General features: G+C 40.2%; 1 protein-coding gene across 1 annotated transcript in view; it reads left to right on the forward strand.

Annotated features, from left to right (window-relative positions):
• Nucleotides 1–15053, forward strand: part of SNTB1 (syntrophin beta 1) — a 303484-nt gene that overhangs the window by 811 nt on the left and 287620 nt on the right. The gene's annotated exons all lie outside the window — the stretch shown is intronic.

Genomic DNA, 15053 nt, shown 5'->3' on the forward strand with positions numbered 1-15053 from the left:
ACACACACACACACACACACACACACACACACACACACACACACACACACGAGGCTGACAGACACGCACAGAGGCAGTCTCGGGGGTCGCGCTGTCTTGACAACTTTTGTGTCCCACAAACCAGCCTCACCTCCCCACCCCAGGAAGCCTGCCAGCGTCAATGGAGGGATGAATGGAAAGCCCAGGTCGCCCCATCTAGCCTTTCCGAGCCGGGTTTATAAACACTACCCTTGGGCTGGTACTACAGTGAAGGTCGGGGTCTGGCTGGGGTGTGAGGGTTTGGGAGGAGTGTGATTGGAAACTGAAAGGAAGAGGATAATCCCAATCTTCTCCCACATGCGAATTTCTACTCTGGCGCTTTGGGTCTAGGGATTGATTGGGCGAATCTGCTCAAGAGACAGGGACTGACAAGGAACGTAGGAAGAGAAGGTTCGCCCCTTGCAGGTGGGGTTGGGCAAGGTGTAGGACCTTCCACTAGTTGCACATGTGACCTGTGGAGACTTGAGATGAAACTCCTATGAGAGAGAGAAAGAGAGAATTTGCCAGCTAAAGCGAAACGCGAGAGTTTTGCTAAGAAAATGTGGCAGTTTCGTGCAGGAGTTCGCCACTCCTTTTGCAGGGCGTCCGTCGGTCCAGTCAGTCTGGATTCCTGATTGTGTAGAGAGCTGTGAGGTCGTTTTCTGCCCACATTTTTTTTTTCTAGTTTATTAGCCGTGCCTGGGGTGCCTTAGAAACTACTTCGTGAGTCGATTAACCTGACCACCTCTACACACCCCCACTAGGACTGCGTCTGAAATACCCTAGGAATTACTGTTCATTACAGGTTTGGGGATATCCAACGTTGTGTATGCGGGGAAACGGTTGCAAAACAGATAATTAATTCTTCACGCCAACTGCGGGCACATTATCCTATCCAATGGAACAAAACATTCCATCTGAGACCCCGTAAGAGCCCATTTGTTCTACGTCTGAGAGCATGGGATCTGGGTGGAGGAACACCATTCTGTCCAGACTCCCTGCTGGCCTTGTGGTGGTGCTGCTGTCTCTCGGTGTGGAGCTGTGAGAGGAAGAGAAGCCGCGGCCGAGCCCAGCGCTGCGGGAAAATAGACTTTGCAACTTGTGACAGGTGATGCAACTCCCTGGAATGTGATAACCCACCTGATGGCCTAGAAGGAATGAATTAAAGAGACGCTGAGTTGGGGGTGGAGGTGTTTCTGTAATCTGCCATAACACTGCTTTGTGCCTCCCGATTCCCTCCACTGCTTCTACCACTCTTAGCCACCAACTCTGGCACTAGTCTATTTGCTTTGGCTTGGTGATTAACATAAGTAAACAGTCAAGTTTTTCTTTGCTAAGGTGTGTGTGGGGGGGGCGTAGTGGGGCCTTGTCCCAGTCGATTTTAATTATATGTGTGTGTATGTATATAATATACACATGTAACATAAATATCCACGTTCACATACCATCCAACCCTACGTCTTTCTGGAACCCTGTAAAATACTGAGTAGAGGCTAGTAGGGTCATTGACTTCAGTCTATTATTTTACTGACTGACCCCTTCACCTCTTATTCAGTTCTCTTTTTCTTCACACCCTTTTCTCTTTTTTGGACACTTCCTCCTTCAAGTCTCCGTTTTCTTACCATCAGTTCAGATAAATAATCGTCTAAATAGATGCTTTGTGATGTAGAAGGCAGCACAATCTGAGTTCTAGTCTAGCCTCGGGCTCTGACTTGTTGTGTGACCCTGGACTAGTCTTTTAGTGCCCCTATGAAATTCCTTAGTAGACTTAAATTGCAGAACGGTAAGTGAGCTGCTTTGATTGGGAGCATTTCCTCACTGGGAGCTTTCTACTCCGATGAAATCTTTGGTCTGGACAAAATAAATTTATCTAGCAAAGGGAGGAGGGGAATTACCTTGGGGTCCTGGGGTGGTAGTGGAAAGGATATTATCAAAGAAATAGATGATGAGAGAGGGAGAGAAAATACCAGATAGATAATGGGCTCACCTGGCTGCTGGAGGGAGGTAATATGATGCAGCTAGGGTCTAGGTAAAGGGAAGGATTGTGTGCCCATCATAAAGACCTCTAAACTGAAAGGTTATGTGAGAACAGTAGGTGGAGTAGAACTATCCTCAATGAACAGCATGTGAGGATTTCTAGCCAAACCTCCCAGGTCAGAGAGATACAGGTTAGGGATAAGGGTAGAACTCATGGAGACCTGGAAACTTTCAGCAAGTACAAAGTGTGTTCAAATTAATGCAGGGTGATTTTAAGCTAGAGGGAAATAGTTTTAGAGTCATCTAGGGAGATACTTTCTTCACCCAGGGGACCCCAAATCAGAGAGTACTTACTTGTAGGAGTCCAGAGGCTGCAGACTAAAAATGTTGCCCAAATTGGGATACAATATGGAAGCCACGTCTAGGAGAAAAGGGGAATCCCATCAGGCATGAAAGAAAACCCAACCAACCCAAATATATTTTAGCCTTAGAAGTTATCTTTTTTCAGCTTTTAAATATGAACTGTTGGAGGACTGAGGGGAAAGGACAGAGGGACAGTCCCATCATAAGATGTGCCTGGATATCAAAGTTTTGAAGCAAAATCCCATACTTTGTAAAGATTAGTTTCTGTGTTTTTGACCCTCACTTTGTACCAGAGAAGAAGTATAAATTGTTATGTTATGAAAAGATAAAATATGTTGATATTATACAATACTAAACATATATCTTATGCATTTCTGAGTTTCTAAACTTTTTCTATATTTGCTGGCCTTTGAATGTCATCTGCTACTTCCAAAAAACTCCCCCAAAATTCCCATCTTATGCCAACCCACAATGTATCAAAACCTCAGTGGGGAAAATCGAGATGTAGAAGGGATCACTCCTGGGCTAGAGTAGTCTGCAAGGTTTCGTAGAGGTGGGTTTTGAACAGTATATGGACAGAGGAGTAATTATAACAGCTGACTTGCCTATAACATCTTTAGGTTTATAAAGTGCCTTGCATACATTGTTGCACTTGAAACTCACAACATACCTGTGAAAGCACTGTTATTTTACAGACATAGAAACTGAGATTTATATGTGACATGCCCAGGGTCACAGAGCTAGTTCGTGAAAGATTTTGAACACAGGTCTTTCTAAAGTCAGCATTCTACCCACTAAATCACACTGCCTCTTTGGATAGGCAGCTCTGAGAGTAGGAGTGTGTCCCACAAAGAAGAATGGAATGAACAAAAGCACCGAGGTAGAAAGCCAAGTCACAGCCATGGTAGAATAGTTTGGGAAGAGCAGACAATTCATATAGGGAAGGGTTTAGAGATGGGTTAAGAATGTAGGTTTGAGGTTAGAAGGTAGAGGATTCTGGATGCCAGGGTAAGGTGTCTAGGTTTTTATTCTATATATAAGGAACCCTTGAAAATTTCTGAGCAGGAGAAGGATGGGCTAAAGTGGTTGTTTTGGAGATTGATCTAGTTGGTTGTGGGCAGAATGCACAAGAGAGGAAAGAGACTCTTGTCATAGTAGTCCAGGTAGAGCAGATGAGCCCTGTAACCCTCCCCAAGGGAGGCCCTAACCAGATTAAAATGTGATTGGGAAATATTTAACAAAATAAATAAAAGTACAATAAAACATAGATAATGCTACATTTTAAACCGAGTATGTGACCCACAGGGATCATTATGTAGAGATTAGTGGCCTCATTTCTGTTTGAGTTTGACACCACTGGCAACCAAATCATGGGGAGACATTTACATCTCTCCTTTGAATATGAATTCCCAGAGAACTCATCCTTTGCTTCCTGACAATCCATTCTCTCCATAGGAGTACACATTATCTTATATAATAAACCATGCCATATGTAGAGCAGAGCTAAAATAAAGTATCCTTCATCCATTAAGAAGACTGGAGTTTGCCTTTCTAAAAGTGGCAATGACTTTTCAGTCCTTTGCTTCCTGCCCTTCTCCATCCCACTTAGGATCTATTTTGTGAAAAGCTGGTCAAAGGTAGGAGGAACAAGCAGCCTGTGGCCACATATTAGAACAGTGCCAACTGGCCCATGCAGGAATGAAACCTCTTCTAATTAAATTTTAGAGCATTAGAAATACACTTTTTCTTTTCCCCACCCTATCCTGAATAATAATGAATAATCTTTTGTTTAGATATAGAGCTAATATGTCACCCTTCTGTTCACAATTCTTTAGTGACTCCCTATTGCCTCCCGAATAAAGTTTTGATCACTTGCCTGGCATCTGAGGCCCTTCTCAGGCTATGAGATTTCCTCCAATTTAAATATAGATGGATGATAGACCCATATACACACATATGTGTATGTATATATAATATATGTATGCATGTACATATACACTATGTATCTATGTGCGCATGTATGAATTTGTGTAACTTGTATGTATGTGTATAGTTGTTTGTATGTTTTCTTCCCCCATTAAAATGTGAGCTCCTTGAGTTCAGGGATTGAGCTTTTACCTTTCTTTCTATCCCCAGAACATAGTACAGTGCTTGACACAGTAAGCACTTAACAAATATTAGTTTCTTGCTTCTTTTCCAGTGCTGTCCTTTCCAACCTTCTTTCCTACGACTTTCCTTCCTTCACCCTGTGTTTCAGCCAACTGCTTTCTACACCCCCTGTCCACACCATGTACCCCCCTGCCTCCATTCTCCTATTCTCACAGTTTCTGATGGCTGAGATACCTCTTACCCTCCTCATCTGTTAAATGCTTGCTTACCTATTTTAAAGTCCAGTCACCTTGGATTATAGATCTAAAGCTAAGAGGGACCTCAGAAGCCCCGTAGTCCAACCCTGTTATTTTTCAGATGAGGAGACTGAGGTCTAGGAAAGTGTTGACTTCTTCAGAGGCACACAGGTAGAAAGCATCAGAGGTGAAATTAGAAACCAGTTCTCTGAGTCCAAGCCCCATGATCTTTTCACCACTCCACAGTTCTTCCCCTAAGAAGGAGTAAGAAAAGAGTGATAGGTTGAATGGAAATGTAGCATTACCTTTTCCATTTTAGAGTCATAACTAACATTTTTTTTCCTGTAGCTAAGAGACCTACAAGCCCGAAATTCTAAAAGCTCTTTATACCTGAGGAGACTAAAACTGTCTGCTTAGATTGCTAAATTGGTTCTTTTTAAGGTTACATATCCTTCTCAGAGTTCGGACCCTACTCTTTAAGTAGAGCTGATTGACTCCATCCATCAATTAGTTATTTCTGCAGTGGTGGGATAACATTCTTCATGTTCAGCAGTGTATTTTAATAGTCACCCTGAGGAGCAGTAAAAATAACTCAGCCCACAGTCTTCCACATCTGTGAGAGGCATCTCACCCAGGCGCCCTGTGGGCCTGGTAGAAGGAGAATTATCCTGTGGCTACTACCAGCCTGCTCAAAGGACTATTTTTTTCAATGATGCATCTCAAAGCAGTTAATATAAAAGAAAAACAATTGCTAATGTGTCTTAAACATCCTACCTACCTCCTTACCAGCTGGCTAGCATTAATCAATGAAAATCGATGTTAAAGAGGATCCTTTAGCTCTTGCCTCGGGATCCCCACAAAAATATTTAGTAGGATCATTTTCCAAATGAGGGAGTTGAGCCTTGGGGAAATTAAGCGACTTCCAATCACAAAGTTTGTAAGTGTCTGATATGGGTATGGTATGGTATGAGTACTCAAGCCTTCCTGACTCCCAATCCAGTACTCTCTCCTCTATGCCATGCTGTACACAATTGAGTAACAGAGCTAGCTTTTGAACCCAGGTCCTCTGACTCTCAATTTGGCATTCTTTCCACTATTGTTTCCAACTTAGCACAAAGTAAATGTCCATATCATATGGGGATCAGTTAAAGTAACCAAGTTTATTTAACCCAGAGAGGAGACGACTTGAGGATGAGGGAGCTGTCTCCAATTAGTTGAAAAGCGGTCATTCAGAGGAGGGATTAGTCTGGTTCTGTTTGTACCCAGAGGGCAGAACCAGAAGCACTGAGAGGAAGCTGCAAAGAACAAATTTCACCTTGACCAAAGGAAAGCTTCCTAACAATTAAAGCTATTCGAAAGGCAAGTGGGTGGCCTTGAGAGGTAGTGCATTCTTCCATTTTGGAGGCTTTCAAGTTAAAGCTGGATGCTTACTTTTTCTGGATGTAATAGAAAAGAGTCTTTAATCAATCAGCAAGCATTTATTAAATGGTTCCTACATACAGGGACCCATACTGGGCACTTGGGATACAAAGACAAAGGTGGAACAATTCCTACCCTCAAGGGGCTTATGTTCTTTTGGGGAGGGATAAGTGCCACATAGGTACCTGCAAAATAAATATGTGCAGAATTTACACAAAGAGAAATAGAGATAGGTAGACAGTAGACAGAATGGTATTTCCTGGAATCGACAATGTATATATATATATATATATATATATATATTTTTTTTTTTTCAAAGTAACATTAAAAAGTGTCCCTCTTTTGAATGGAACCCTTTTTCTGTCCCTATTAACATCCCCTACCATGGGGTATGTTCATAGTAGCTACCACCTAACTCTTTTCCTGTCTCTGCTAATACTCCAGTCATTCTTTCAGATTAAAAAAGAAATATTACAAAAGAGTTGTGTAAATCAACCCCATCCTTAAGTTAGTCTCAGACAGAAGGAAAGACTCAAGGAAAAGAAGTTTGAGGAAAATGGAAAGGATAAGCCTTGGTGCAAGACTGATTTTTAACTCCCATTGTTTTTGGCTACCAAAGGACTATAAATTTAAAGTTGAAAGGGACCTGAGAAGCTATGGAGTCCAATCTCCCCACCCCCACCCCCTTTTGCATATGAGGAAACAGATGCCCAGAGAAACTAACTTGCTCACAGTCACATGTTAATGTGTGGCAAAACTGGGTTTTGAACCAAAATCCATGTAACCCACAACACTTTCCGTGGGGTACTGTGCTGCCTTTCCTGCATTAGCTCTATGATACTGGTAAGTGTAAGAAAACCTAGCAGATCCCATTAACATAATGCTTTGCGGTTCTAAAGCTGTTTACAGGCATGATATGATTTTCACAACAACCTTATGAGATGAGTTAAACAAATGTTATTCCAAATTTACCGATGAGGACACTGAGCCTCTGAGGTTAAGACCCTTGCTGAAGGAGGCATGGCTAGTGTCAATCCATGTTTAAACTCAAGCTTCCTGACTTCAAGTCCAGTCCTTGGTCTTGTGATAAATTACTCAAAATATGGCAGATTCTTTTCTTAGTAGAGAGGTTGGAGCTTATCTACAAGGCTGTTCATTTAAACTGGATTTAAATCATTCCTGTGACACTTATTAGCTGTGTGACCCTGGTTAAATCACTTAACCTGTCCCTCTCATTTCCATACTTATAAAAGCAAGAGTTTGACTCAATTGCTTTTAAGGTTCTTTCTAGCTCTAAATCTATGATTCCATGATCCTATTTGTTATAATGATTTCTTCCATAGTCACAGTCTTTCATAGGCCCTAATGTGACCTATCCCTTGGTGAGCTAGGCATTTTTGAGAAATAAAGGGTTCAATCATGTATGATAAATGAACTCATTCAGGAAACATACTAACCAATTGGTAAATTGTCATGTTAGAACACTGGGTGGTAACTTGATGCCCAGGATGAGTGAGTTAGCCTTGCATGGAAGAACACTCTAATCCCAGGAGGGTATGTCATTGGCTCTGATGATTTAAATCACATCAGATGGTTTTCATATAAAAGGAGCTCTCTGTGTGGGTTGCCGTGGTTTTGGAAGGCTAAGAGACATGAAGTACGGTGTTGTGTTACGTGCTGATATTATCCAGAGCCACAAAAAAAAATATGTAAAGGGAAAGGCAGAATGTGGGCCCTGAGGGGGGATTTTGCTTACAGAGCAACATTCAAATTTCTTGTCAAGATCTCTAAAAATTCTAAGAATGTGCAGCTTATATTTTCTAGAAGAAGATAAAATGTTTTCTTATAAAATTATGTAAAATTTTTTTACTTACCCTTTAATAATCAAACATTCCAATTTCTTAATGTCAATCTTGCATTTTCAATATCATTTTTTATAATTTTGCGTTTATATAACTAGTTTCTATTAAAATTATTTTATTTTAATTATCTATCTGTTCATTATTTGTTTTTGGTGTGAACCTGTCATTTCATCCTTGTGGGAGCCTCCTGGTTTGAAAATTCCCTCCTCAAAGCATATTGGGAATTGGCCTATGCTTTTAGAGAGTCACCAGGGCACTGAGTGGTAAGAGAACTGCCCATGGTCCCACATCTGTGTGGTATTTGAAACAGAATTTGAATCCATTTCAATGGGTGAATAAACTGACTTAAATGTAAAATAAAAATCACTATGACTCTTCTTGAGAGCAGGATTGCTTAGTGGATCAAGGACTAAACTCAGAGCTTTAGTTGTTTTCCCAGCAACCAAGTGGGGGATAGAGTTAGACCTCTATGCTATCTTTCCCCACAAGAAGCATCACAGTGGTTTTTACAACTGAATTCTTACAAATTCAGAGGTGGAAAGAATGCCCTTCAAGTTAGGCTCACATGCAATGATCACGATTTTATCTTTGACAAGTTCACATAATTCTGTCCTCATGAAAAATGGATTTATACAACAAGAGCAAAACTTTGATTGTGGGCAACTTTATGGATAATAAGGCTGAAGCTTCTTCCACATTCTTTTCCCTCAAATTACCCAGATAATTGAGTGGGATGAGGATGGAGCAGAAGATGGGTGTCTTTCTTGCTCAAATTATCCAGATAATATTTTGAGTTTGTCACTCCCCATTGTATTTGTTGGCGAAGTTTCATTGGAGGCTTGTTCACAGTTTCTGAGATCAGAGATTTGTTCCAGTGTTGGCTTAAGCAAAACAAACAAACAAACAAACAAAACAACCCTAAACCAGTAGTTCTCAGATTTTTTTGCCATGGTAGAACTCTTTAGTTTGAACAAAAACTTTTTCTGAGTCCTTGTGGTAAAATCCTCTAAAAATTATTATTTTTAATGCTTAGTATCACACAACATAAGGCTAATAAACATAAAATAAAACAAAACACCACCACAGGAGAACTTCCTGGTTCCTTGCAGCACAGTTCTGGGGCTCATTTAAAAACAAACAAACCAACCTTTGGGTACTTTTTCCTGGGTCCTTGAAGCACAATTTTGGAAACACTGTCTAAATGATATCTACCACATTTCCTAATTGAATGTGTTTTGAGGCATAGGCAGAGAGCTGGATGGATAGAATTAGAAGGAAATAAGCCTTGTAGAACTTTTCTGCCCAAAGCTTTTGTTTGATAAAAGACCTGACCCTGGCAGGGTCAAGAAGGGATCAAAAAGTGATATCTAAGCCCTAGAGAAGAGTGGTAGGCAAATCTTTGGATATTGAAAGTCTGTTCTCTCAGCTTAGTAGCTTCAGCAATGTGGTAACAGCTATCCTCCCAGGGAAGGAGATGCTTCCTGATACATAGAAATTCTCTACCTATCAGTCACTCAGTAAACATCTATTAAGTATCTACTGGAGATACAAAGACAAAAAGAAAAAAAAATCGTCCCTGGCCTCAAAGAGGTTATGGTCTAGCCAAGGTATACAGTATTTACAAATTAGGTACATAAGAAATAGATACAAAATAGGTCACATATTGAAGGCAGGTGTGATATGACAAAAGTGTACCACAGAAAACCTCCTTTACCCCAACGTATCTCCTCAGCCCTCAAGTTAACAATGTCTGGAAGTGCCACTGTGATAAAACTCCACCTCTCTTTTAAGTAATGAAATCTCTAGGAGTCCTTAGTTTAAAAGAAATACCTGGGGAGAGCAACTCACTAAGGCTGTCAGCCCTGGTGACCTGTTTATAAATTAATTTTTCAAATTCATCCTAAAGGACTGAGAATCCCCAATTAGCATAGAAGAAACACTGACTAGGTCATTCCTAAGGTGTCTAGATGCTTTAACATTCTATGAGTCTCTAATTCTGTGTTTTGATGAAGGTGAATCTTTTTTTGGGGGGGAGGCAACTGGGGTTAAGTGACTTGCCCAGGGTCACGCAGCTAGTAAGTATTGTTTGGTCTGAGGTCATATTTGAACTCAGGTCCTTCTGACTTCAGGGCCAGTGCTCTATCCACTGCGCCACCTAGCTGCCCCAATGAAGGTGGATCTTGAAAGGGGTCCCAAGGGAGGGAAGGCCCAGATAGGGGTCCTGAGCATCCAGGGAACAGCACCTTGGGGGGAAGGGGGGGAAGGGTGGTGGGAGTCTATCAAAGTGTTTTCCCTACTTCACTGCTTTTCCTCCCCAGTTGTGTAGATTTATTTCTTTATTTGTGGATCTGCTTTGGAATGTACACAAGGTAATTTTGGAATGCCTTTCATTTGACAGCAGCCCCCATTTCCCATGCTCCAGTGAGGTCAAGCATGCTTCAGCAAAGCCTCGACTATGGAAGTTTTGGGCCAAACTGTCACTGTCTGGCTGCCATCAAAGAATTTGGGGAGGAAGGAACCATGGCTATTTAGATTTGAGAGAACTTTGACTTTAAATCACAGTATATAAAATTACATATTTTGTTTCTAAGTTAGCAACTCTCCTGATGTATAATAGTAGGGGACTTGACTTTGAAAGACCTGAATTTGAATCCTACTGTGACACTGGCTAACTGTATGATCTGTCATATACCTGCTCTGTCTCAGTCACCTCATCTGTAAAATGTTGATAATATTTACTAAGGGCATTACAAAATTTTTGCAAGAAAAACAACCTTCAAGCGCTATATAAATGAGCTTTAATCGGCCTCCTAACAGCCAAGAAGAGAGCAGCATTAAATAACAAAGACAAATTTAATCTTTGCCAGTCCTCAAAAAATATTTCTTTCTTTAAAAAAAAAAGTGCATGTATATTTGTATGTGCATGAGGCGGGTTGACTGGTCAGAAATAGGCTCATAGATTTTACTCTACTTGTTACATTTAACAGTTGTAATCTGACTGTGCTTGTCAGTGCTTGTCATGGAATTGAAGTTTCTAGACTGTCAGAAAAACATGTTCTCCATAAATTCACCTTTGCCTGGATAATTGTGAGACTACAGGGGACCCTGTTTCTGGAACAATATTCCCATTAATCTACATTTACTGTGGTGAAAATAAACCCTTTAGAATCTTCCAAGCCACTGGATAAAGTTATATGGATCTTTTGCAAAGGGACCTAGGACCTAAGAACCCTCTAAAAGAAGAAATTTTTAAAAAGAAGTTTTACAAAAGAGTTTTCCTTATCCATTCTAAATAATTATGTGTGTGTAACTACCATATGTATGTCTGTATATATGTATATTGTTTATTTATTCACTAATATATTCAGCAGTCAACAATTACTGAGTACCTATTAAGATCCAGAGGAAAGACCTATTAGAATATAAGATTCTTAAGGGTAAAGACTCTTTTTCCTTTTGTTTTTGTATAACCAGCACCAAGCAAAGTGCCATGTAATTATAGGAATGTTTATTTAATTGAATTAAATGGAATTGAATTTGGAGTTTTTGTGCTACCCACAGTACTTTCATGGGGCAGAGACATTCTTCTGGTATTTATGTGTTAGTTACTTGCCCTTGTTTCTATACATATAAAAATGTAAGTTGACCATTGAGCTCCCAGCACACTCATATCTTGGACATTGATAGTGCTTTTTTTAGGGAAGAGGTAGAGGGTCCTGACCTATGATTTTACCAGTGCAGGGAACTCCCAGTGTGGAGAAAATCCTTCCTCTTTGTAGATGGGTAACTTTTTATAGCTTATAGTCTTGAAGAGTTGCCTTGGGCACCAAGAGGTTAAATGACTTGCTTATTCCAGACATCCTCTATGTTACAGAATTGGGACATTGACCCAGACCTTCCTGACTGCGAAGCCAACCCTCTGTATTCTAGGCCCTTTTGTTTCTTGTCTTGAACAAATAGGCCTTTGATAAATGCATGTTGAATTGAATCAAATAATGTGGACAGAGAGGTGAAGAAAACTACAGGGAAGCAGATTTCAGTTCAGTATAAGGAACAGCTTCAAAACTGTGAGATCCATTTGAAGATGGAACAGTGTCAAAAGCTACAGAGAAGTTAAGGAGATTGAAGATTGAGAAAAGCCAATGGATTTGGCAACTAAGAGATCATCAGTAACTTTGGAGAAAACAGCTTCACTGAAATGATGAGGTCAAAAGACATACTGTAAGGGATTAAGAAGAGAGTGAGAAGAGAAAAAGTGGAAGCACCTATTGTAGACAGTCTTTTTGAGGCGTTTAACTACAAAGAGTAGAAAAGGTATAGGACTATAGTTAGCAGGGATGAAGGATCAAGACAGGTTTGTGTTGCTGTTGTTTTGAGGTTTTTTTTTCCAGGAAAGGAGAAATATGGGCTTGTTTGTAGTCAGTAGGAAATGAGCCAGTAGTCATAGAGAGTTTGGAAATAAGTGAAAGAGTGAGTATGACAGAGGGGGCAATCTGTTGGAGGAGACGGGATGGAGTCAGATCACTTGAATGGGTAAAAAGCTTGGCCTTGGTAAGGAGTAAGACTATTTCATTTTGTGAGACAGAGGTGATGGAGATGATAGTGGCAGAAGGCATCAGAGTGATAGGAGATGAGAAAGAGGGGGAAAGAGGAAGTTCATGGTAAATGGCCTCAATTTTTTCTGTTAAATATGAGGCAAGGTTCTCAGCTGAGAGAATAAGGGGCAGAGGGAGCCAAGAGACATTTGAGGAGGAATGAAAAGGTTTGGAAGAACTGCTGTAGAGAGTGGAATAGTGAGTTGATAAGGGAGATATAGTAGGATTGCCTGGTAGCAGCAAGGGCCCAGTTGACATTATGCAACATAAATCTGTTGTGGACCCAGTCAGAATGGTTGCATGATTTTCTCCACCTTCAACTAGCAGCATATATATGGGAATGAAGGTGACAAATGGTGAGAGTGATCCAAAGCTGAGGCTTGGCCAGGATTAATTGGAGGTGTGATGAGAAGGCTAGGAATGCAAGAGAGGAGGACAGTGTAGAGTTGAATTGGTTCATCAAGGAGTCAAGATGGGGGAAAAAAAGGAGAGTTTGAGTACAGGGGAGATAACCTAGAAGAGAATTCAAGGGTCAAGAGGTTGGTGATCATGTGCAGATGAAAAGTTGAGTTTTATAGGGAAAGCAGAGGAAAAAGTGAAAACCAAATAAATTATGATCAGATAAGGGCATTTCAGAGTTCTTTAACATGGAGGTGGTTCATTTGTGGGTGATGAGAAGATCAAAAGTATGACAATTTTTATGTATGAATGAGGTACAGTGAAGGAGTAGCTCATGGGAGGTGAGTAGGTTGAGAACTGAGTGATTAGAGTATTTGAGGGAGAATCAATATGTATATTGAAGCCACCAGCATTTAAACCCCAGGTTTTCTGACTTCAGGCTCCTTTCACCACAGCCCACAAGTAACAGGATACTTGTTCTGTCCTTCACTTCTTTTGGGGGCAGGGGTGGTATGGGACAGCTATTTATTTCTTCTACCAGCACCACTACTACCACCACCTCCAAAAAAAAATACTTATAACACTTAAAGACTAATAAGTACACACAGATACTTTTAAAAATATGATATAGCAGCCATTATTATGTATTATAATATCACTCAGACTATAAGCTCCTTGAAAGCAAAAATTATCTTTTTTTCTTTATTCTATTTGTATTCCCAGTGCTTAGCATAGTGTCTGGCATACAATAAGCATTTAATAAATGCTTGTTGACTTGTTGACCAATGCCTCAGGGGATTTCTTAGGATTTGTCTATTTAGTCCAAGATGGGTTATGATCTGTTTTGGTGTAGATTATTCCCATACCTGGAGTTCTCCTTGTTGAGGCAATCGCAGGATAATAATAGTAATAACAATAACGATAATACCTCACATTCACATAGTGTTTTAAATGCATGTTCTCGTTTGATCCTCACAACAATCCTGTGAGGTAAATGCTATTATTATACTCAGTACTGATAGGGAAAATGAAATTCAGAGATGTTTGATGACTTGCTCGGAGTCGCACAGCTTGAGGACCTGCTGACTCCATAGATCACTCCCTTTACTTGAAAAGCAAATAATCTGATTGCTGTTGTAACATTTCCCACACCCTGCAGCAGGCAGCCACAGTCTTGGTAATTCCAGTTATTGGAAATCCATTACAAGGAGAAAGTTTCTGGACTTAAGTTGTTCACTGGAGTGGAACACTTCATAGATTGGCTCCTGATAAGATTAGATTGAGATTGGGTTACCAGCCCCTTTCTGTCTGAACTGTGCGTCTTCCCTCAGAGATCTGAATTAATTTTACCTTTTGAATAGCACATTTAGAAGAGATTGCCTTAGTTTCTGTGAAGAAAACTGAGAGATTCTCATATTTAATATGTTTTAGGAATTTTCTTTTAAAGACTTTGATAAGCCAGTATTCAGGCAATAGCAGTATTTCATAATCAGTGTATCACCCTGTTGGCCAGGTGTGCTGTACACCATTAAATCCTTCTTCCCTCAGGACGTGATATTGTTCTTTAAAAGTATTTTCTCCCTTCCCTCCTCCCACCCCCCTTGTATTGCCAACCAGGGCACATTTCCCAGGACTTACTCTCCACACCCAGTAAGATAGCTCTTCTGGAATTCTATGTGATTTTTAACCCATTCTACCCCAACTCAATCTCAGAGTTTACCAGGGTTGTTTTTAAAACAACATGCCACCCCTAATGTCTTCTTCCAGTTTCTAGCCACCAGATTTCCTCTTGTTTTAGAGTACAGTTAAGGGAAATAGCGATACAAAACCACAGTTCAACCTAAACCTTAACTGTAGTTTTTTGAATGCTTATCAGTTATTTTTTTTTTAGAAAAGGAATTAAAAGGTTGAAATACATTAAAAAATAAGGTTTATTAATGCCTTTGGTTTTTTCATCATAGGCATTTCTGTATTTACACACACCCATTACCTTCAATGGATCCTCTTTTTGTAATAAAGTAAAATAGCAGAAAGAAAGAAAGAAAGAAAGAAAGAAAGAAAGAAAGAAAGAAAGA

The sequence above is a fragment of the Vombatus ursinus genome, unplaced genomic scaffold, assembly GCF_900497805.2.
Source record: "Vombatus ursinus unplaced genomic scaffold, bare-nosed wombat genome assembly UNPS02010284.1, whole genome shotgun sequence".
Classification (NCBI taxonomy): domain Eukaryota; kingdom Metazoa; phylum Chordata; class Mammalia; order Diprotodontia; family Vombatidae; genus Vombatus; species Vombatus ursinus.